Source organism: Larimichthys crocea, chromosome VIII, assembly GCF_000972845.2.
Source record: "Larimichthys crocea isolate SSNF chromosome VIII, L_crocea_2.0, whole genome shotgun sequence".
NCBI classification, from domain to species: domain Eukaryota; kingdom Metazoa; phylum Chordata; class Actinopteri; family Sciaenidae; genus Larimichthys; species Larimichthys crocea.
The window spans coordinates 29,418,921-29,443,597 of NC_040018.1; the positions used below are offsets into that span (position 1 = coordinate 29,418,921).

General features: G+C 41.7%; 1 long non-coding RNA gene across 2 annotated transcripts; it reads left to right on the forward strand.

Annotated features, from left to right (window-relative positions):
• Nucleotides 1-3,805: 3,805 nt before the first annotated feature.
• Nucleotides 3,806-11,694, forward strand: LOC113746293 (uncharacterized). 2 transcript variants are annotated; one of them, XR_003462732.1, is made up of 4 exons: nucleotides 3,806-3,906; nucleotides 4,794-4,960; nucleotides 8,167-8,606; nucleotides 9,757-11,694. It is a non-coding gene; the product is annotated as an uncharacterized LOC113746293 (long non-coding RNA). The 2 variants fall into 2 exon arrangements; XR_003462731.1 differs by lacking the exon at nucleotides 3,806-3,906 and having other exon boundaries at nucleotides 4,113-4,960.
• Nucleotides 11,695-24,677: the final 12,983 nt, after the last annotated feature.

Sequence of the window (24,677 nt, forward strand, 5' to 3'; positions counted from 1 at the left end):
GTTTCTAGTGGTAAAAATATTTCATCAAGGAACAGCTTCAAAGTTCTTTCAAAATAAAAGCATGCATTTTTAAGCAAAAGAAGTTATAATATTCTGCATTCTTTTAGGTCTATTAATAACCTCGGTTTTATTTCCAAAGGTGATTTTAGTGAAAGAATGAATCAGATCTGTCATATTATCTCAGACTGTAACAGATATGTGCTTGTTTTCACTTAAACCAAAGTAACAGTCTGTGCAATGATCTTTTTGGGGACACCAAATGCCAACTGTTCACGTGTTCCTTTGGTCCACATCCGTAAACTCTCCACACACTGCTTGCACACTTTGTGAGGGGCCCATGTCTTGTTGTCTTGATCACCGAGTTTTACTTTAAAATATGTAAAATATGCTTGTTGGACAAATACACTGATGTTTGCTTTCCTCTGACTTGGAATGGTGAAACTAGCACAAATACAGCAAAAGGAGTCAGGGTGGTTTAGGCATTTACAACGAGAAGTATCAGGAGCAGACATGATCTGGAACAAAGGAAATATATAGAAAAGTTGGAAAAGTTACAAGCTTTGAAAACTACAAAAACAGCATCGACCCAAACAGAACTTACAGCGGTGTGCCCATGGTGACAAGGTGAAGAGAACAGCAGCACAGATCCTCTTCATTCTACTATGCCAGCCTTCTGTTTGTAGATATTGACAGTACTGACCTATTGGGAGCTGCACACACCTCTCACCGCACTGTCTCAATGTGACGGCACAAACAAGTTGCCACGTAGCTGCAGATGAGTCCAATCGTGATCAGCTGGCAAGTCTTACTACGGCTGATCAGTGGAACTTTGGTAAGCTGTGGAGAAAATGACTTTCCAAATTGTTCCCCAGTGTTATAGACCATTTTGTCACGGGGTCAGCACAGGTGTTACTAATGAGACTAATTATGGGTCCAGTTCCATTCAGGTCAAACAGAGTCCAGGTGCTGCTGTGGTGCACGTTCACTGGAAAGTCTCTGCTGTTATAAATGGATCTGAACCTTAATGACCCGACTTTGTTAAGGAAGATTTTGATGTATCTTCAGCTGCTTCACCACAGGTGTAGCAATGCTTCCTCTGAAAACACCTGGTCTGCACCGTGCAAGTCTAAATGTTGTAAAGAAGCACGACTGCTGCTCTTCTCGTTACCTGTCTTGAACGATATCAGGATTGAATTGATGTTTTACACGTTAACTGCAGCAGTGAGCAGAGCCTTATATAATTAATGCACCCTGTATAAACTGGGTCATTCCAGACCACAACAACCTAAACGGGATTGAACTAAATGCTGAGCAAATGAAAGAGAACAGAGCGTACGGCTGACCCTGCTGACATAAAAACAGGTCAAAGACCATTTAAAAGTGATGACGTGATGTCGTGTAAAAGTCTTTCAGTCTCATACGTGCAGAAAAGTAACTTCCTCTGGTTTAGTCTGAATCCAGCCTTTTGTTTTTCTCTGCAGGTTGATGGTCTGTCTCACTCCTCCCGTCCCGTCTGCTCTCGCCTCGTTTCTTTCCACGTTGCTTGCCGCTAGCTGGAAGCTGGATCCCTGCTGGGGAGAGACGGGGACACGGAGTGGGTCTCAAAACATCACACCGATCCGATGACGCACGGCAAGGAGGGTGAACTCGAGATGAACTTTGAGTCCAAAACAGGCGAGACTAACAGCACAGAGGTAGAAACAACAGTAAGAACAAACATAAAATAACTGTTAGGGTGCCACTTCTTCAGATACCTTGTGAGGTAACTGCAGCCTTCTGCCAGATCTGCTCCTGGCTTCCAGCTTTCCTCCTCCCGCCTACTTCATAACCTGCAAGAGTCACGTTCTGCCTCGTCCATCGTCCCCCATCCATCCAGCAGCATGTTTTTTGCTCCTGTCACCCAGAGCTGAGACAGATTTGGCGGGCAAACCTCTGCCTCCACTGGGTGCAGCCATGCCTGCTGCCCCTTGTCCTTGCAGCCTTCTCCCAAGACCTGGCGTTTTGCAGGCCTGGCTCCCTCCTTGATGAAGGTGATCACCCTCTTTGAGTCCGTCCTGGCAGGCCTCTTCTTGCGTCTCTCACGCTCTACAGTAGTGTGTCGGCTAGGGACAAAAGCACCTTGTTATGGCGCCACCTGTATCGACAGTATATGTGTCATTATCCTCTTTGGACCACAGAGCTTGCAGTTTGGGTCTTCTCTCAGCCCCCACAGATCGCAGAAGGAAGGAGATTCGGAAGTCCACTTGCCATCTTGAGAGTGTTTCCCAGTTCATTCCTGCCTCGTATATTTAAATCCCACCCCGAGAAATCACTGAGAAAGTCAGGACAGATTCTGGATCTGAAGAGTCTGCACCCGGAGCATGTCAGCTTGATGTCGGTGTCTGGGAATCACTCAATTCTGGTGGACCTCGAATTTCTGTACAAATTTTTTGCCAATCCATCCAAAAGTTGTTGAGTCTGGACTAAAGTGGTGGACCGACCCGCTGACATCAGCTTTCCGTTCAACTACCATGGTTAAAAACAGCATCCGGATCCGCCCTATGTATAAAGGCTCAGTCCTTGCCGGAGCGGTCCAGGGTTTCGAAGCAGACCTGCGGCCCTTTGCTGCCCGTCTGTCCCCATCTGTCTCTGTCACTCTTCATCTGTCTCTATCCTATAAAGCTTTCTGTCAACACTGAAGCAGAATAACTTTTACCACAGCGTTCACCTCAGAACTCGGTGTCAGTCTTCATTCTTTGAGTCTTGCCTTTCTAACCCAAACACAGCTTTGCTCCTCCACGGTGCAGCTGACACTCTGAGGCACACTTAGAAAATAATCCAGTTGTGCAGCTGACACTCTGAGGCACACTTAGAAAATAATCCAGTTTTAAGTGATATCTGGATGTGCTGTCGTCATGACTGCATATTTTTGTCTGCGTGATGAACTTAACTGGAGATATTCTTTGTCATAAGTACTTGTGCACCTTTTTCAGGGAGCCGAGAAAGAACCAGCAAGTTATCTGAAACGAGGACTGCTCTCTGCAATAAAGCAGCTTTAAATGTAAATTTATTAACATTTATCTAGTTTTATGATGCTTGTTCTATTTATATTTGAGTCCGTGATAAGAAATCATCCACAGTGACTGATGAAGACTAATCTAATTGTTCAGCTTTGATGTTCTTCGTCTTGTTTGGTTTGAAGCCATCTCGCCTGCAGACAGAAGCAGCAGATAAACGCGAGCCCTCTCTGCTTAATTAAGCTCTGACCTCCGCCGGCAGATAATGAATCGGCCCTTATCATTTTTTTTTTCCAGCGTGCTCTCGACAGAAGGAGGAGAAGGCGTCAGAGCAGCTTCACAGATCCAAAAGATGTACTAATGGTAATTAACAAGGGGCGCTGCGATCGATACGCATTCAGAGCACAACCTCATTTCATCTTCATTTTGTGCTGAGAGGGTCTGAGTCAGACGTGGAGTGCACTCGTCGATATCATGAATATTAAAATGCATGAACATTTTCAACAAACATCCTGAGGCTGAAAGAATAACTGGCTGACGTAGGAGAGACTGAGTTTCACTCCTGGGTTTAAGTTTTTGTTGTTTTTGAGTCAGAGAGCGATGGTCGATGTCGTCCAGAGGACTCCTGGGTCACTTGAACTTGCTCGCTGTCAGTAATGTGCTGCAGGCGATGTCTGTACAAAGTACAAAGACGATGACGTTTTAAAACCGCAGCCAGTTCATCAGGATCCAGTCGGACACTCTCATTCAGATCCTCTATCGCCCAGGCTTGTCCTGCTATAAATATAGTTACCATCATCAAAGTACGATGAGTTGCTTTGTACTGTGAACTCCTGCGCTGTGTGTTGTAGGTGCTGATGGAGATAGCAGCAAATAAAGAAGCTTCACTTCAGAGCACCGTCTGAATAAAGTAAGTTCACACAAAAAGAATTGAGGCTTTAGGTTCTTGCATTAACTCTTGGATTTGGTTTGTCAATAAAGTGCAAAAGACCTGAGCTGACCTGGACCTACCAAAGATACAAGGAAAGAACGAACTAACAAGTGTAAAAGTTTTGCAGGCCATAAACCGAAATCCTGACCTGTTCATGGTGCTAGATGATGAACAGTTAATGCATCGAGTTATCAGTGTTTATCTTCTGGAGAACAGGAGTAACTATAAAGACAGTCAGTTTATGAATTGATCCACATTTCATCCATGGTGTGGCTAAAAACTTCATAAAAGCAGATTATCAATCATTTTTTGGATGAATCAGACAAAGTGGAAGGTTTCTTAGAGACGTATAAAACTTCCATCATATAAGACTAAATTTATATGACTTTACTCAAGGTGCAAACATCTAATGCTGAAGTATTAAACAGTGTGAAGCAGCATGTGTACGTCACTGCAGAGCATCTCTTCTCTGCCTCCATACCTGAGCTTTCTACCACAGTGAGTGTGTCGTGTTTTGTGTGCATGCTGCTGGCTGTGTGTGTGGTGCCAACACTTCCTCCTGCTCCCGGCTGTGTTCTGTGTGTTGCGGCCTGATTAGAAAACGGCCTATTTTTCTCTCTCAGAGAGCGAAACTGCTGAAAATTGTATTGTCATCTGCCGCCGAGTCTCTGTGCGATGAGCTGAAGGGGACAGGACTGTGACTACGTTCAAATATTTTTTATCCTAGTCATCACACAGCCTGTGTGTTTCATCCATACGGTTCTATAAACATGAATGAAAACCTGGCATCAGATTCATGAAACCGCAGTTCAACACATGTATTTTCAGCAGAGCATCTTAATGCACGTTTTTGTATTTTTTCTTAGATTTGCCTGCCAGGCGCGTAACAACGTGGCCGTGCAGTGTTCCTGTGGAGAGGTGTGTTTACGTGTGTGTCAGGACATCCGGCCGGGGACTGAGCTGCTGTTGTACGAAGACACCGCGGGGACAACGGATGGTCGTGACGCACAGGACGCTGGACACACAGAGACAGGTACAGGATAGATCGATCAGACAGAAACGGTGGTGGACTAACTTAGTTCTGCCTGCTCTGGGAAACAAAATCTGCCAGGCAGTTTTATTAAAAGGAAAAAAAAAAACATACGTATAATTACAGCACCATCTGTAGAAGTTGCACTTTTATTAAAAAAAAAACATAAATTGTAACCCTCAGCTGTTTATTTTATATAATTTATTAAAGTAACCAGCCTGTCTGTGTAGCTGGTGATCAGGACACGCCTGCAGGTGCAAATGTTCGAACAGTCTGTCGTTAATAAAGAGAAAGGATTTTAATTTAATGTGAAAAATTCAGTTTGCTCTTTTTTTACAGTTCCCAAGTTAAATAATGTTTAAATCTCTCACAGCTTGAAATATTCTAACATTATAGATTATAATCTGTTTATTGAAGCATTTTGTTCCTAAAGAAGATTTATTTGAAGCTGCATCAGTCAGTTTTTTTTTTTTGGCCACTTGGTGGCAGAACTAGCTGAAAATAGACACATTATCACATGGTAACGCTGACATCTACATGTTCAGCACACACAGAGCAACATTTACATTTATTCTGAGTCACATGGTGACTTTAAGTCCAATATTTACTCTCTTTTTGCTCTGGTTTTGGTCTCCACCAAGCTGTTTAATGCTCCACCAGCTGGTCTGGACCTGTATCTTCTTGCTCTTCGATGCTGAGCGGGTTTATAAGAGCTTCTTTGCCGAACCAAAACAACGCGCTGAAAGATGGTTTGTCGCTTCAAGTGATCCCATTTAAAATGACACGCAGTCATTTGACTCATTGTTAATATAGAAATATCAGTTGATTAACGTGAGTTTATTGTGTTGTAGAAACTAAATCAGTATTAACTGAATCCATCGTTTCCCCTTCTCACAGTGCGGGAGCCTAAATTTGTGATTACTGATTTTAAAAAGGGGATAATAAATGAATCTCCGGCATTAATTAAGTCAATAATGATGATGTACAACCCTTCATGTGAGTGTAAAGTGGGTTATGTGCGTCTGATTCATTCATCAGACTCCAGTTGGTGCTGCCCTTAATCCACTTTACATATATTTATACTCTCCACCTGGAGGAGCTAGAGGGACATTCAACAACAACAACAACAACACGGGCCCCAGAAAACACATTTACCAGCCACAGTGTCACAGTTACAGTCGCAGTTATAGTTGAACAAAACGTATAGAAACACAGAGACCAATGAGCGTCGACTTCTCTCATAAACGTCATTTAATGTCACCGAGATCAGTTTCTGTTGGGCGCTTTGTGAGGAGAAACATCAGCTCGAGATGAAGATGAATAATTAGAGCATGAATCATTCCTGGAAAACACAAAACACGTCGGCAAAATGAAAACACAAGGAGAGAAAAACAAAACCATTAGACGCACGCACGTTCGTTATAAAGGAATATTAAGCTCTCCGGGTCCACTAATCCTTTATTATTTCTGGATGGTGGAGCCTTTTATGCGCCGTGATTGATGGGACATTAAGGAGGACCTTCATGCAGAAAATACCCAGCAGCAACAGACTGTGGCCTCGCTGTGGAGATCTTATTAAACTTTTGGTCTTTTGGAGAGCGCCGATTTAAACAGATTGAGTCAATAAATCACGAAAAAGCCTCGGAACAATTATAAATACTAAATGAAAGATAATGAGATAGGAGGCAGAAAAATAATAAAACAAAACCAATTAAATCGAATATAAACAAGTTGAAATCCTTCCTGAGGAAAAAACAACCAGATATGACATTTGTACTAAATACTGTAAATACAAGGCGTACATACAGAACACTTGAATACATATATATTGAATGAAGTCTGAATATATGGAATGAAACTCAATATATTCAGACTTCATTCAATATATTCAAGGTTCACTCCATATATTCAAAGTTTCATTCAATATATTCAAAGGTTTAATGGTTTAATTTCGTTCAGGAAATTAAACCTTTGAATATATTGAATGAAACTTTGAATATATTGAATGAAACCTTGAATATATTGAATGAAGTCTGAATATATTGAACGAAACCTTGAATATATTGAACGAAACCTTGAATATATTGAATGAAGTCTGAATATATATATATATATATATATATATATATATATATATACACACACGTGTGTGTGTGTGTAAATAAGCGTCCATGAATCAGTCAGGAAAGGTGACTAAGTACATTTACTTATTAAGTTTTATGCTGCTTTATACTTCAGAGGTAAAACTTTTCATACTGCCTTTATTACAGTAATATTTACTTTTTAATATCCTGGAAACATGAAGCCCGGCTTCCTCAAAGGTTCAGAACCTATTGTCTTGTCTTTGCTGTGAGGTTGTCAGTCAACCAGGAAGAGACTCCAGGGAGTCGGTGCTCCAACCGAGCCGGCAAATAGCCCAGCACAAACCCCCGATGCTGTTTTTTTCTACAAACGAGAATGTAATTGTGTGTGACCGCGGCTTTATTTCTGGCATAAGAAATCAAAGGAGCTTTTTTTTTTCCCCTAAAGTGTCGAAATATTCTTTGAAGTTTTTAACATAATATTTTAACACTGTGTCATCATCTTCCACCACGGAGCAGCTGTTGCTCAGGAGGAGGTGGAGCGGGGTCGTCCGCTAATCAGATGATTGGTGGTTCGATCCCCGGCTCTCCCAGTCTGCGCGTCGAAGGCTGAACCCCAAATTACTCTGGCTGCATCATCAGTGTGTGAATGTGTGCGAATGGTAAAAGCAGTTGCAAATGATATAACAGTAACTTCTTCTAATGTTTAGATTCATTTGTGGTTATAAATGTAGTTATTTAATCTATAAATTAAGCAAAAATAGGGAACTTGAGATATCTCGCACCAGCCGCGATGCCTGTCAACATGCTGATGGTCTGACCCGTGTGTCACGTGTTGGACTACACCTGTCTTTAAACTTGAACACACGCCAGTACAGATTTGTGACTGCACCTTGAACTGTTGTGGCGCCATCGCCTTGACATTATCTATCAGACACACTGAGCAAAGTACTCGCTACAAAATCTCAAGGACTACATTTTGCCATGATGACACACACACACACCAAGATATACAAAGATATAAAACAAAGAAAAGTAGAAGACTCTGACATTTTAGAGCCGAGAGCTGGATACTTTTTAAATCAATCTGCTAACCTTTTCGCTCTGTCATCCTTTTTTGTTGGACAGAAAACAAAGTGGAAGACAAAAAAGACCCAGAGACTGAAGTGCCCAACATATCGATCGTTCAAGAGAAGGAAGGTGGGACAAAGGGGCGGACAGGAGGAAGAACTGCAGAGAAAACCACACAGATGCATCAAGAGGAGACACCCAACCACAAACATGAGGAAGAGGAGAGCCAAGAAGATAGACAGAACATCCAGCAGTGATAACACGACAGCAGGCGGACACACGGAGAGGCGTGTGCAGCCGAGGCGTCCAGAGAGGATGTGGCTCTGACGTGGCGTCCGGAGATCAGAGAGAGGCGGTACAGGTGTTCCAGCTGTGGTAAAAAGTTCTTCCAGAACCACTTAGAGAAACACCAGTTCATTCACACCGAGGAGAAACCGCTCAGCTGCCAAGAGTGCGGGAAAAACTACACGTCTGCAGAAAGCTTCAGAGCCCATCAAGTACGGGATGTGATTGGATGACTCTTTCTTTCCTATCTGCTATTTTTTATCCTTCAAACATAAGTGGATATGTATAAATATCCAAAAAATATTACTTAATTATTAAGCAGTAATGTTGTTTATAATAACAAAAATATACAAGATCAAGATGAGACAAATCATAGAACATAAAACATAAAAATGCTTAAATCAACTACTCTGAAAAGAAGGCTGATGGATGGACAGATGGATGGATGGAAGGACGGACGTGCAACACACCGTACAGTGATGTCATAGTGTCCTGGAGTACATCTGTTCATCACTGCAGCGCAGTGAGAAGTTAAACCACTAGATGTCAGCAAAAATGTGATTTTATCGTGTTATCGTTTCGTTCTTTAGGTCATCAAAAGATCCTCTCCAAAGTAATGAACATCATTTTACATGATTTTATTGTCTAATATGAAGATTTTTCATTGTGAAATAAACTAGGCGTTGCTACTGTATGATGGTACGTTTACTATCAGATCCATTCAATATTCAGCAGGTTTTGAGCCAATGTTTGCAAATTGATATTGATATTGATATTGATATTGATATTGATATTGATAGCAAGCCTTTAAATTTTGGTATTAAGATAAATATCGAGCACGGCGTTCTTCAGTTGAAAAATAAACTTGTCAATGACAAACTGTGTAAAATACCACAAACTGTTCTGACATTTCTTTTTTGTTATTTTACAACATTTCCCCTGAAGTTGTCAGGATATTATTGATTTACTTTTCTTCCCCCGTCCTCTGCTCCTCTCTGTGTTGTATCTTTTTTTCTCCCTCCCTAGCAACGCTGAAAAATAAGTAACTCAGCAAAGCAGCTTTTCCTCTTTGAATGCGGTGACAGCTAAAGATAATAGATACGGTTTTAAACATGCTGCTGTCAGTTGTTATCCTCTTTGCTCGGTTATCTGCTTGGCTAAAAAAAAAACAATCACTTGACAACTAAATAGCCTCAGAAAAACAAGACACGTCAGCAGTGTCTTTATTTAAACTGTGTGTTTTCACTTGTTGGCCGTGAGCTTAGTCACAATGCAGAGTAGCAATTTACTCCTTTAATGAGTAGAATCAATACGAGCTGTAATAATACATTTAACTTCAAATAACTGGGTGTTATTTTGTAGATGAGTCACCGTGGCGAGCGTCCATTCTCCTGTCCTCACTGTGAGAAGACGTACGGCCTGAAGCAGGACCTGAAGGAGCACATGGTCCTGCACACCGGTGAAAAACCACCGCCTCCTTCACTGCAGCAGGATGATTTACACACAGCCTCCGAAGGTAGAGAGGCGTTCTGCTCCGCACTGGTAATGATTACCTGAAGTTTAGACTTTTGGTTTTACAGTATTCCACTGATCAACAGGCAACAGACAATGTGCCAGCAAAAGTAGATAAGAAGAAGCTGTTTCCAAGTACCCAAAACATTTAGTCCCAGAGACGACTTTTCAAGGAAATCCTGTTTTTGACATATGCAGTTTGTATCCAGATTGATATTTGTATTTCTACAGATGTGTCTTAGTCCCGATGCTCTGGCAGCTTATGTTGGATTTCAAAGTGTCTTCTGAGTCACCTGAACCACGACACGGCGACAAAGTCCAACCTAGAGTGATGGAAGAGCCTCAGAGTGGCTGATTATGGAGATGCTGAAATAAATTGTCTGCTGACATTTTGGGTGTACGGACAAAGCTGCATCATCAGCGTACATAGTTACGTTAAGTTAAGTTGGTGGTCTCTGGACGCACAGATCTGATCTCTTGCAGATCAGTCGGTCTTTAAGACACAAACTTAATTTGCCTCCAGTCTGAACAAAGCCTGACAGGGTTCCTTCAGCCCATTGTTGCCTGAAGACTCGCAAAGATTACTCCACTGACGTATGAAAGTGCGACAGCTCCGTCTGCTGTATGCTTCCATCTTGACGTGTTGAAGTACAAAGAACAAACAAAACAAACCGGTTTGTGGATACAGATTTTTCAAAGTGGTGCCTGAAACACAATAAATATTTAAATTCCTGTACTTTTGGAAAGCACTTCCCTCCGAGCAGGAACCTTTTATAGGGTGTAAAATAATGTCATCGGGGCCTTAATTTAGATCCTGGTCCCCGAGGTGGAAATGCACCGACTTCCTCCAATAGTTCCTCTCTAGGGAAAGTTCCTGTGGTGGAACCGCAGCTATAGAGCTCACGGATACAAAAGTATTTTGATGAGAGAGTGTAAATATGAATTTTATGTGTTCAAAAGAAAACTCCATAGGACCCTTTTTAAAGTGCTTGTTCACCCGTGTGTGCTGACATTTCCAGATGACAGTGGGCAGCTTAATTGGTTCATTTTTCACTCGTGCGTTCATGAATTTCTCCTGAAATGTGCATTCACCATGGAGGAGTGTTTTTCAAATTGCTTCCCCCTTTTCCCTCAGCTATCTCAGACAAACACAGTTTTAAAGGAGTCGTGTTTCGGTCTCCGCGCTGCTCAGTCCTATTTAAAAAATCTCTCACATAACATCTTTAAATTTTCATGCAGGTCTTGTTGTTTCTCCCCCGACAGCATTTTGAACCTAAAGTATTTAAAAAGAGGGTGGGAAAGGACGTGCTGCATTTGATTTTCTCTCACAGGTGCAGTGTACAGTCGGCCCCAAGCTGCTGGCTAACTGAGAAACCACATGAAGCTCCACACGGGGGAAAAACCTCACGTCTGTCAGCACTGTGGGAAGTGCTGACAGACAGAAGAAAGGTAATATCAGATTGTCTGATCCCAGAGCCGCAACAAGCTATTGAACAGTCACGTGTGCTCTGTGTCAAACTGCTGACAGGTTGATCTCACCTCCTGACTTAAGGGAGTAAACAAAAGTAATCGACTCACAAACCTTAACACAGAGCAGAAACGGGACATATGTCAGAGTTTATTCTTTAAACTTTTGGGATTTAAAGTAAATAGATTTTCACTCTTGGTGCAGACATCTGTTCTTGTTGAATGGTTTAGGCCCACAATACATAAATGAAATGTTAGTAGAATATAGACCCAGTAGGGCTCTGAGATCTACGGACTCAGGTCAGATAGTGGAGCACAGAGTTCAAACCAGACACGGTGAAGCAGCATTTAGCAGTTATGCTGCTCACAACTGGAACAAACTACCAGCAGGACTGAAATCAGCCCCAACTCTTAGCACTTTTAAATCCAGGTTAAAAACTTTTCTATTTTCACGTGCTTATGGCTGAGCTCTTTTAAAGAACTTTTAAAGAATTTTTAATCATAATCCAGTGATTCGTTTATTGTTTTAAATTGTTTTCAAATTTGCTATTTTAATGATTTTAAATGACATTCTGATGTTTTTAATTAAATTTTCTTCTCTTTTTATTTTTTTTATTTCTATTGCTATTGCTTGTCTTAATGTCAAATGTTTTTCCTTGCCTCTGTAAAGCACTATGAATTGCCTTGTGTACGAATTGTGCTATACAAATAAACTTGCCTTGCCTTGCCTTGCCTTATTATCGATCAGTCAGACTTTATTTGTATAGCACTTTTCCTACAAATTAGATCTAACAGTGCTTCACACAATAGTATTTAGTCGCTTGTAGTTTTGTATTTAGTTTCTGTCTCTCTGCTTCAGTACCAATAGCTAAAGCTTCAGTTTTGTCCTGGTTGAGCTGTAGAAAATTCTCTGCCCTCCGTAACTCCAATGTCTTAAAAGGCTGCGGCAATGTAAAGTCGTGTGTATAGATTTATATTTAACATTTAGATTTATATTTAACATTTAGATTTAACATTTAGATTTAGATTTAACATTTAGATTTAGATTTAGATTTTACATTTAACATTTGGATTTAAATATTTAAAATATCTCTAAGTTCACAAATATTGTTCTAAATGTGCAAAAAAGTGACTCTCAAAAATTCAAACCAGTTTTTTAAACATTGTTTTTAGCTAAATGTGACAAATGTTGCTGTTATTTTCAGAGCGAGACGCTTTACAAACGGCACCCCATACGTGTGTCATTAGTGTAGATATGGAAATTAATGCAGGTGAAGAAGTGTAGATCCTAAAATTGAGCATTGGGGAACACCATAATTAATTTTAAAGCTATTTGATGAACAGTCACCGATACTTACAAAAAGATTCTCTGTGACTGAGATTTGAACCAGTTGAAAACAGAGATGCCAAAGCATATCAAGTGCTTACAACCTGTTAAAAGTCCAGTTTTTATGTTTCTTCTGCACTTATAATGTGATCCATTACGTTAAAGCTCCTCTTAAATTAATCATAAATTAGTTATTGTCCTTTGAAGATAATTGGCGACACTGTTAGCAGCAAATCGTCGTACAGTAACATGTAAACACGACGGCTCTGGGGTTAAAATGCAATAGGGTACCTGTGTCCTGGTCTCTAAGAGATCGACGTCCCAGAGCCGCCTCTTTACCGAACATATAAAGATGAAATTGATATTGATCTCCTCGTCTGACCTTCAGTAAGAAAGTAAACATACCTCCCCAAAATGTCAAAGTACTCATTTGTGAAGGACAGAAAACATGTTGTTGTTGTGATCATGTTGACTTAATTAGACTGTTACACAGTTGTTTGTGTACAGTGTACTTCTCCAGCTGTGTTTTCATTCATCAAAGTGACAGCATCAGTCTGGTGAGAGAACCTAATCTTCAAATACATATTCACTGCATCTCGGTCCTGCTGCGACCATAACACCCCCCATCGACTTCCTGTCTCTCAGGGAATCTCGAGTGTCATCTGAGGATTCACAACGGAGAGAAGCCGTATCCCTGCACCGAGTGCGACCAGAGCTTCTCCCAGAAACCGGAACTCCGTCGGCACATGTTCTCCCACACCGGAGGAGGTTTCCTCTGTAGCTACTGCGGGAAATCACTAAGGGACTCGCACAGCCTGAAGTCCCACGAGAAGCTGCACACTGGAGAAAGGCCCCATCGCTGTCCTGTGTGTGAAAAAGGTCAGAACGCGATATCGAAACTTAAATGTCAAATAAAAATAGTGAGGGAAAACTTCAACAGGCTGGAGATGATTCCTCTAATCTCTCCTGGATAATCGTTCTGTGCAGGATCATCGTTTTCTCTTCATCTGGGATGACGGATTCACGCCGCACTGCCTGAGTCCTGATCACTGGCAGCACGAGGAGACAGCAAAGTTTCAAAGTTTACACATAGAACTTTTTGATTTTTGTAGCAGACGTTGGCTTTTTCACACCTCTAGAAGACACACAGCGAGCGAACATGGAGTCATGTTCGCTCTCTTTTAGCTCCGTTTTGGTCTCCACCAACTCCTGAGAAAATATCTGTTTAATTAAAAGCAGCTGTGGCTAGAAATGACAATATTGAGAGTGAAGAAGCAAAACAGTAAAGGCAGCTCTGGCATTGAATAACAGTTACATAAATCATCAATGTACTGTTGGTGATTGTTTTATATCCACTCGAACTTAAATAGCAGCAGAGGACACTGAAACTTTCTTTTTAAAACATTGAGTCTGCAGAGAGTATTGTAATGTAGCATGAGCTGCAGTCTACAGGATTTCTTTTTAACTCAACACGCCGGTCACACTCACAGCTCGCCCTGGAACCACAGAAGAATTTTTAAAGGTTTTCTAGACGTCTTTTACGTGTAAATTCTGTGGCATTAGCCACACGTTGTAGATTTATTGGACTGGATTGGATGAAGGCTTTATTTGTCATTGTAGCAGTACAAGTACAGTACAACGAAACTGCAACACCAGTCTGTCCATACATATCATATAATATGACAAGGGAAGGGACCCAGAACAGGGTCTGGTAGGTGAAGAAGAAAGAAGGGATACAGTATGAGGACAGGGGAGGAGAAAATAAATGTATGTTTGTATGTTTATATTTCTGTAGAGAGCTGTTTAAAAACTAAAGAAAATCTACATTTGTTTACTTCGTAATGTTGAATCGACATCCTGTACATCTTTTGCTATTGCATGTGTAAAATTAGAAATATAAATAAAATATAAATGTTAGACAGAATTATTTTATGTTGGCTGAAATCTGATGCTGTAATTTTGCTTCGTTGTCAGAGAATAAGAAGAAATTCTCATAGTAAAAAACTAACCGACCAGTTCCTCTGCAGCCGGCTGTGGCGGCGTCACTCAGCGGGCTGCAGATGTTCGCTCCTGCATACATGATTGGAAAACACAAAGTGCTGATTACGACGTCGTGCACATAAACTTTTTATGAAGCTGAACTTGTGAACTGTTGAGTTCAGCTGTTACATTATTAATTTACTTTTCTTTTTAGATGATTACAAGCTGCATTCTGTCCCTCATGACTGTGGGCACACATGGCGTTTTTCTCTTTTATTTAATTTCATTATTTTTGTGAAATGTGTTTACAGTAGTGGGTTTCTGTTCTCCCACTGAGGCAGCTTCATGTTGATTTAGACAGCAGCCACACTGATTGTTGATTTGATTTTCGCTTTCATTCCTCAGGCTACACGTGGGCCACCAAGCTGAGGACACATAAAGTCGTCTCACCTGATGGAGAAACCTTACAGCTGCCACTGTGGTGCCTCCTACACTGTGAGACAAAGTCTGCTGAGGCACCAAGCGCAGCACCGTGCTGAGGGGGGAGCTCAGGAGGAGGCGAAGGCGACAGAGTCGGATGGAGAACGCGGAGAGGAGGCGACAGCAAGAAAGAGGATGTGCAAGAGTTAGGCTCGAGTCACTCGAAGCCGGGTCAGAGGGAGACCCAAGAAGAAGTTGCTCCGAGAGGAAGGAGAGAAGGGGACGAGAAAAGGGGGAGGAAAAGGAGGCGAGGCAGGTAGGGAGGAAAGGTGGGGAGACCTCAGGAGCAGGGAGGGGAGGAGACGGGGAGGCTTCAGGTGACATCCAACGATGATGATGTTTCCCAGTCGACAACTAGAGGAGTCAAGGTCCTGCCCGTTATTTAGATTCCAACTTGTTTTTAATGAATTCACATTGTGTGTGTGTGTGTGTGTGTGTGTGTGTGTGTGTGTGTGTAAAATCTGCTCCCTGAGCCTCTTAGACTGGATTTTGTTTTGTTGCACTGCTCGAGTCTGACACAAAGCTGACATTTACTGTGGAGGCTTAAGATAAAAAACTTAAACACTTAAACCGAGTCCACTGAAGTTGTGCTGGGAACATCTCGACATGCCACGGTGTCTTCTGGATTTAGACGTTTTGTTGTTTACTGGAGCTGAACTGGAATAAAAACAACAAAAGACTGCAGGTGTGTCTTTGTTCAGTCATCACGTGTTGTTAAATTATTTCTCCCTCATGCACCGGTTTTTGAGGTAGCCTGGACTGGACAAACTAAACACTGGCTTCATAATAGAAAGGAGAGGGTGAGGCGAGAGGGTAGCAATCAGCAACTACCCTACTAGATGCCGCTAAATCCTACACACTGGGCCTTTAAACCAAAATCTTTTTAGTTGTTGACACAAATGCTGAAAAATACAATGAGATCTTGAGAACTTTCAGATCATGATCTGACACGTGCTGTTAGAAAATTGACAAAGACGCGATACAGGAATCAAACTAAAACGGAAAATAAATCAAAAATCTCTGTTGTTACAAAGATGTAGAATGTGAATCTCAACGGCGGTCAAAAGAAACCAACACAAACCCACACGTCTCATCTGATTTCTGTTTTGTAAAATTGGCTTATTGAAAGGTCGGGTTAAATTTCAGCGGGTGCTGATCGTGTAAACCACGAAATGTCTGCAGCTCGGGGCAGACTGTACGCAGGAAGGACGAAATCCTCCAAAACAAAAAGATGACTTTGGCATATTTCACCATATGGAGACATAAAATACTAAAAATGACTTTGGCATATTTCACCATATGGAGACATAAAATACTAAAAATGTCAAGCAGAATTCTGGAGGCAGAGACAGAAAACTGCAAAAGCAGATGGTTTCTTTGCGGTTTGTTTCTCCGATTATGTCGTTCAGACAGAGATAATGGTGAGGCTTAGTCGTGATGAAGGCAGCAAACGAGCCGCACGCTGACAGAAATCAGCAGATTTCAAAAGCTGATAGACGGCAGAACAAGTAGTGCATCGAGGAAAAATAAATCAATTCATGAAGAGAAAATCCGCCCATAGACACAATTATAGAAACACCACTCAGACTATTTGGGTGCCCTGAAAGATGTTTGTGTCAGCGCAGAGTAATTAGAAATCTGGCAAAATAAAAAAGTTCTGTTGAAAATGTTATTTAGACGTTCGCTTGTGTGAATCCGACTTCTCTGCCAGGTGAGTCTGGTGGTCACGTGCCGACATCAACGTCTACAGTGCGAGTCCAGAAGCTGTCGAAGGCCCGTCCACACACGAGGACGGAGAATAGTAGAGTTTAACTTTTTCCACTGGTTCTCTCTGGTAATTCTACATATTTTTGGCCACAAGCAGGATTTTGGTGGCCACCCACAGCTCAGAGTGTGGTGGCTCTGGCCACCGCCGGCTCCCCACTGAGCCAAAGATGTTGAGCGTGGGTGGATGATTCTGGTTACCAGCTGCAGCGAGGACTATAGCCTTCACACACGGGGCGGCCGCTTAACCCACTACGCTACCGACCGCCCCAAACATGTTTATTTCTGCTGTGAAGTTGGAGATTTAAACATGGGGACTTATGGAGACTGACTCACAGCCTCAAGTGGCTTGATTTCAGTTCAATTAACTACTTCTTACAATGTGTAGGCACTTTTCCTGTTTGAGTGACAGAGTACAGTGCAAGTCTTTCTGTCTTTTTCAATTACAACACGCTACGCTGCAGAACAGATCGTCAATAAAAGTTTTTTTCCACTACAAACACGAGATGTCCTTGAGCATACAGTCGGAAATGTGCACACAAAAACAGGAAGATTTTAGAGCGTAGAAGTCACAAATAAATTCTCAAGACGTCTTCTGGGCTTTTGTTGTTCCTGTCGGAGTCGAATCTTCTGCTGTGTCGTCGTTGCCTTTTCATGAATAAGTTGGAGCTATTTGGGTTGGACTGCTCGGTTCCACTGAAGGTACATCTGAATGCTGCAGGATGCAGTGATGTTATGTGTGTTTGTGTGTTAGCTCCATGAATAAATGCTCTTCTCAGTTTGGTGAGGAAGAACTTTAATGGTCTCTACAGACCCTGACCTCAACCTCCACCTCCAACACTTTGTGATGACCTGGAACTCCGACTCTAAGCCAGACTTTACTACCCAACAACAACATAAAGTATGTGGTTATCACCGTTTGAACCATTACGATGTCTCGCCTCTCTGACTGCGGGCCTTTTACCCTCTATCAGAACAGCTATAAACACTTTTGCTTTCAGACACGACTGAATGCCACGTAACAAAAAGGAAGGCAGACACTTATCGGGGAGATGTTTGGGTGTCCATGCATTGAATATCTGAACACGTTTTCACTCTAGGAAGCAGCAAAACGTTTTAAAGACATCCCCAATCATTGTGTTTTAGGTCCATTTTAAGCCTTTGTTGAGCGGTTTTAGTCAGCAATGCATAACTAGTAATAATATTACCTCCACCTATAACAAGTAGGGTAACAAATTCCAAAAAATACTTGGTACAAGATAACGTTAGTCACCCACCTATCTGAAATTCAACAGTTTGGAAGATAGAAACGCTTTCATTCAGTGGCTGAAAACATTCCCATTACTTTGATTTTGTCTGGAGGAGAGATGACAAGAACATCTTTGTCGAGTCGTGTACAGGTAATGGTCATTGTACGAGTGACTGGAAATTTTGATGTAACCACGAGGAGGAGGGGGGGTTTGATGTATGTTTATTAATTACAAATGCGCACGAGGTGTTTTAATTAGATCATACAAGGTTAGTAGTTTAGTTTGTGGGTGACGAGGAGCACACAATTGTTTTTGTCCCGCATGGACCAAATATGGAAGGTGGACTGGTAGCTGGAGAGGTGCCAGTTCATCTCTTCTTCTTCTAATAAATGGGAACAAAAACATCTCAGAGCAAAACACATGAGGAACACCACATCACCTACAAAGTGACCGAGGGTTAAGATTTAGGACTGTCACTACAGTAATGTCGACCTCCAACCTCCTGAAACGCAGACTACAACAGCACAAGAACGTGAAGTTTGTGGAAATGCAATCCTGAAAAGAAGGCTAAAAAAGACAAAGAACTACGGAGGCGTGTGGCTGGATATGTGGTGGATGAAATGACAGATCCACCGATCACAGGCGACAGAAGACCCCAGGATTGATTGTGTCTCATCATCACTTTGAGCCAGTCTGTAACTTTAATGGATCCACAGGCTGCAGAAGAAACTTCTAGTCTGAAGCAGTAGGTGATTACCCTGACATACTCAAAGGAGAAAGAGTTGAGGAGCGACATGCAACTAACGTCTCCAGGTCCATTGTGTTTCATGGTTGCTGTTGCACCTCCTGCTTTGATGAAGCAGCCTCAGTGGTCCGATCTAATGTTTTTACACCTTCAGTGGACTGCCAGCTCCTCTCAGCTTCTGACATTTACTGCCAACGTTGTAAATGTTGTTGGGAGGTTCTGTCCCACGATGAAAACCTACTCTGTATCCTTTCTCACTGTATGACCTCCTACACAAACGCAACCTGCTCTCCCTCCTCTGTGTTGTTGATCTTCTATAAAACTGGGGAACACAATTTTTGTTGAGCAGCTTTTAACTAATTTTTGGGTGCAGAATCCAAAACGGATCTCAGTTTTTCTCTATCACGTCAAGTTTTTGAACTATAGGATCCCATTTTCTTAAAAAATATGAAAAATACTGTACCTAACAGATATGTGCTTGTTTTCACTCAACCAAAGTAACAGTCTGTGCAATGATCTTTTTGGGGATACCAAACGCAACTTTTCACGTGTTCCTTTGGTCCACATCCGTAAACTCTCCACACACTGCTTGCACACTTTGTGAGGGGCCCATGGCTTGTTGTCTTGATCACAGAGTTTTACTTTAAAATATGTAAAATATGCTTGTTTGACAAATGCACTGATGTTTGCTTTCCTCTGACTTGGAATGGTGAAACCAGCACAAATACAGCAAAAGGAGTCAGGGTTGTTTAGGCGTTTACAACGAGAAGTAGCAGGAGCAGACCTGATCTGGAACAAAGGAAATATATACCTATGAAAATCAAACACTAAGATGGAATAGTTACAAGCTTTGAAAACTACAAAAACAGCATCAAACCAAACAGAACTTACAGCGGTATGCCCATGGTGACAAGGTGAAGAAAACAGCAGCACAGATCCTCTTCATTCTACTATGCCAGCTTTCTGTTTGCAGATATTGATAGTACTGACCTATTGGGAGCTGCACACACCTCTCACCGCACTGTCTCAATGTGACTGCACAGACAAGTTGCCATGTAGCTGTAGATGAGTCCAATCGTGATCAGCTGGCAAGTCTTACTACAGCTGATCAGTGGAACTTTGGTTAAGCTGTGGAGAAAACACTTGATGTGCTGCAAATTTGTTATCAGCATGTCGATTTTAGTTTTAGTCAGTATAAAAATCTTTGCAAATTGTTCCCCCGTGTAAGCTATCTGCTGAGGGAACACAGCTGTATTAGCTTTGTTCCCCTCAGCAGATAGCTGATAACCTCAGCAAGACTTTGTGTTTCACCGCCTGGCCTTTTTTTCTGTGAGATATCGAACATTTAACAACAAGTTAATAGCCTCCGAGAAATCCGCCCACTGAGGGTTTCACTCTGCCCGCTTGTTCTTTGTTTTTGTGTTTATCTCCGGTATACTTACTATCTGCATCTCGCCCTGCTTCGCCTTTTCAAACTGATCGAGCCGTCGATATGACTCACCCGGTGGGTTCATAGACGTCACCCCTCTCCAGGCTATTAAGTAAAAAAAAAAGGAAAATGGAGAACAGTTTTTTTTTTATACCCTGACGGGTGCTGAGCTTTGCTCCTAAGCAGTTTGCCGCAGAGCTGTCAAACAGGATTCAGGCTGTTTTCTTAAACCTCTGCAGCAGCAGCAGCTCAGTGCGACTTCAGAATGATTTAATGGTGCAGCGGCTACAAGCCTCCATTAGAAATTAAAAGGATTCATTCTTTCCTATAAATACCTCCACAAACTGTTATTTATACATTATTCTGATTCTTTATGTGTTGATCCATCCATCCATTTTCACCAGACACTGGGTGAGAGGCGGAGTACATCCTGGACAATTCGTCAGTTCATCACAGGGCTGGCACATAAAGACAAACATCTATTCACGCTCACATTCACACCTACGGACAATTTTAGAATTATTAATTAAGTGACCTGCATGTGGGAGGAAGCCGGACTACCTGGAGAGAACATGCACAACTCCACCTGAACCTCGCTGGTGACGGTGCTAATCACTGAATCTCATATTTGTTCATTCAATCTGTCACTCGTCTTTTACTACTAATCAAACATCCTTTCGGTCTCTTTAGATTCACTTACACGTTCACCATACACGTTCATGACTTCATGTTTTTTTCAGACTCACATTTCAGTCTCAGGTTAATTTGAGCAGACTTGGATCATATCTTGACTGTGCACGCTGCAGCAGGGCGTCTGTTTGTATTAAACCACCTGTGACGGCCTCACCCTCAAATCAGAGCGCCTTCAACTCTTGGACCCTGGTCCCTGTTATGTTCTAAACCTGAATCATTATAAAGAATTTTACTGTTATAATAATGTAAATATATCAATTTAATTTGAGGATAAACTCCATGAGATTGACCATCTCGTTTCCAAACACAAAAATATAGAAATAAAGCAAAAATGAAATACGTAAATAATAGTAATGTAACACAAAATCAACATATTCGTAAAGGCTTTTCTACAACCCCAAACCACACACTACATCTCTGTTACAAGTGTCATCTGCACAAAATCAACAAGAAATAGAATGAATACAATATAAACGAACTTATCAGAAACAAGAACAAGCCTTAAAGTTATGAAAAGAAGTAATCGATGTGAAAAAGTTTAAATTCCTTTAAGCTTAAAGGCATAACTCCCAGGTATTCATTTAATATTCGACTCCACAGCACATAAAGACACAACTCTTCAAAATGGAAATGGAAAAAAACAATCCTCGCCGTGACGTTTGTCAGCACGACTCAGCAGTTTGTCCTCGAGTTCAGCTGGTTTTGTAACTCGTGAGGTGACTTTAAACTCAAAAGTCAGCTTCGGTTCAGTGAACTTGTATTTTTAAGTCAGCGGGGAAATGTACATTTTTGAAGTTAAATCAACTTAAAACAGCGGGTGGAAAGAAATCTTTTACAGAAATCAAGAGTTTACTTTTCCCTTTTTGTGCCACTGAAATTGTTTGTTCATCTATTTGCTTTAACAAGCCAAGCGATTGATCTGAGCAGTTCATTTAAACTCCACTCCGGGCCAGTTTTAAGGACAACGAGATGTTAATTAAGGGCTTTTGTTCTTGCAAATGTCAGGCCTTTTGTTTCCTGATGTAATTTCTCTAATAGCTTTGACACAATTATCACAGTAAACGAGTTGCAATAATGAACCACAAATTAAGTGAGTCATGCTTATTTGAGTTTTAATAACAGCCCAAACTTAAAAAGTGTCTACTGGAAACTTATTCCAGTATTTTCAGGCAATTACTGCAGCAGAACAGTTCGGAAATCATAGAGATGTAAATATTCCTAGACAAACTTTTAGTTTAAATTAAAAAATAAATTAGTTTGTGCAGCTATTATTTTAATATACAAATCACAGAAACTTCACTGAGAGCTTTTGAGCAGAGTGCTCTCGGCTCACTCCTCTGTTTGAGAGTCTGCAGAGATAAAGGACCACTCAATAAGTGCCCTTGAGAAAGGTCGTCTCTCATTCTTCTGCTGCAGTGACACTGCTGAGTGCTCAGTACTGTTCCTTCCTGCACTACATGCACAGTTTGTGTAATTATTGCCAATAAAACAAATTACATAAGACTTCTTCCTCCATAATTAAGTATGAAACTCACTCATGTCTGCAGGGAGTTCAGCTCACGGTGGTAGTGGGAACCTGAAAGTCCAGGTTTGTCTTCTCACACATACTAAACACGTTCTAGCACAGGTATGTCGGTACCATGAGGGAGCTGCCCGGTCCAACAACAGCCTGGAGCACCACCCACACACGAGCTAATGTTAGCTGAAGTAGATCACGTGTTCGAACTGAATTTTTAAATCGCCCAAATAACTGAACAGCTTTATTTATGAACATACAGTAAGTGGACAGAGTTTTTAAATGTTGATCCACACTGACCTGTGATCAGGTATCGGTGAACGGTATCACTGTCATTCGTACGTCTGTTCTCACACTATGTAACTTTGGGCTCCGGGTCGGGAGAAGTACGTAACGCTTTACGGCACTAAGTCACACAGCAGCAACTATTTCACTGATTCTGGTGAAACTGGATCATATTTTATGGAGGAAATGTTTTCTGGTTTTCCCTCTGATGTCCTCCGGCTGCTCCGCCTCAACTCTCTGTGATTTACAGAGTTTATGATGGACAGTGAAGTAAACTGCTGACAGCTGTAGCTGCTGTTAGCTCAGGACTGTGAGCTGAGAGCACTGAGGGAGTGTTAGTTTTGTACTAAAGGCGTTTCCAACCACCAAACAAGATTTCTTCATGCCTGGGATGCAGGGGAATGCTTGAAGGGGAAAGTCAGTGTTGTGCCAGAACCGGAGCTGGGCAAGTTGGGTAATTGTAACCGGACTCAGCAGCCTCTATAGACATAATGGCAGAGGATAAGAGAGTGAAGAGGACGCTGACGGAGGAAGCTAAGAAGAGAAAAGGAGAGAGTGAGCGAGCAAGAAGCCGCCGGACAAGAATGTAAATGTAAATGTGGGACTGACTTTTAGTGGTTGGTGAGAGCTTGGTGAAATAAAAGGCTGAAAGACAGACGCCGAGCTGGGCTGACTGCTGCTGGACTAGTCAGTGATATCAGCTGCTGCTGTTGACCTTGATTGATGTTTGGCTGTTGATAGTTTTCTGTCAAAAACAAGAACATTGTGATAGAGGTTCTATTTTGTCTGTAGTGGACCGCACAAATCAGTCTCCTCACCTCGAGTTTGAAACTCGTCCCTTAAGTCGTAAATTTAGAAAACTTTGGTTCAAGTGCAATAAAAGCTCTGTGTCTTGTGCCCGACTGTAAGTCAAGTTTCCCATCTGGGATAATAAAAGAAATGACTGAACTGATAAACCTGTTGGAAACCTGCCCGGCATCAAATGACAGACAGAAAAGTTAGTGACCAGCTGGTGAACGGAGTTGAACATTTGGCAGTTGGTGAAGATCAAAACAGAAGAGTGAATATTTTAAAGATGGATCAGGTAGACGGAGAGATGAATGCTGTCTGGTAAAGTGAGCAACAGGTTGCTCATAATAAGACGATAATCAATCAGGGAGATGTGTCTGTCAACAGCTTTGAAAGCAGCATTGCATAATTAAATGATAAGATGATATTAAATGATTTGTCTTAGTGTCACAAATTAAAGGGCAAATATTAAACAGTACATGTGATGTGTGTATCAAAACCTGATGTTTCTTCTTCCTCCGTTCTGTTTCACTATGAAGGCCTGGTCACACCTGAACCTGAATATGTCAAAGTCAATCACACGGCCTATATTTAGGAGCGGATGTTAGGGGACAGCGTTGGCAGGTTTGTACAGTGGTTGGGAGCTTTAGGCGCATGTGCTGTCAATCAGTCCAAATAGCCTAGAAGACCACCAGTAACCTTGGAAGGTCAACCAAGACACGTGACGCGATCTTTGAACTGGTGATTTCTCCAGGGTGTACAACACCTCTGGCCCTTAATATAATGTGAACAGGTGAGTTGTATATAAATTCACCCTCAGTACAGTTGTCATGAACGGGGAAATTAGCTACAGAGACCAAAACTGTTTTTTGTACCAGGCTGTAAACATGTTTATTTCTGCTGTGAAGTTGGACATTTGGACATGGGGACTTATGGAGACTGACTCACTTCTGAAGTGGACGTTAGAGGAACTGCAGCTTTCCAGGCTAAACACATCAGCCTTCAGCATCAGTCTGTTAATTCACATTAAAACTTTTGACAACTTA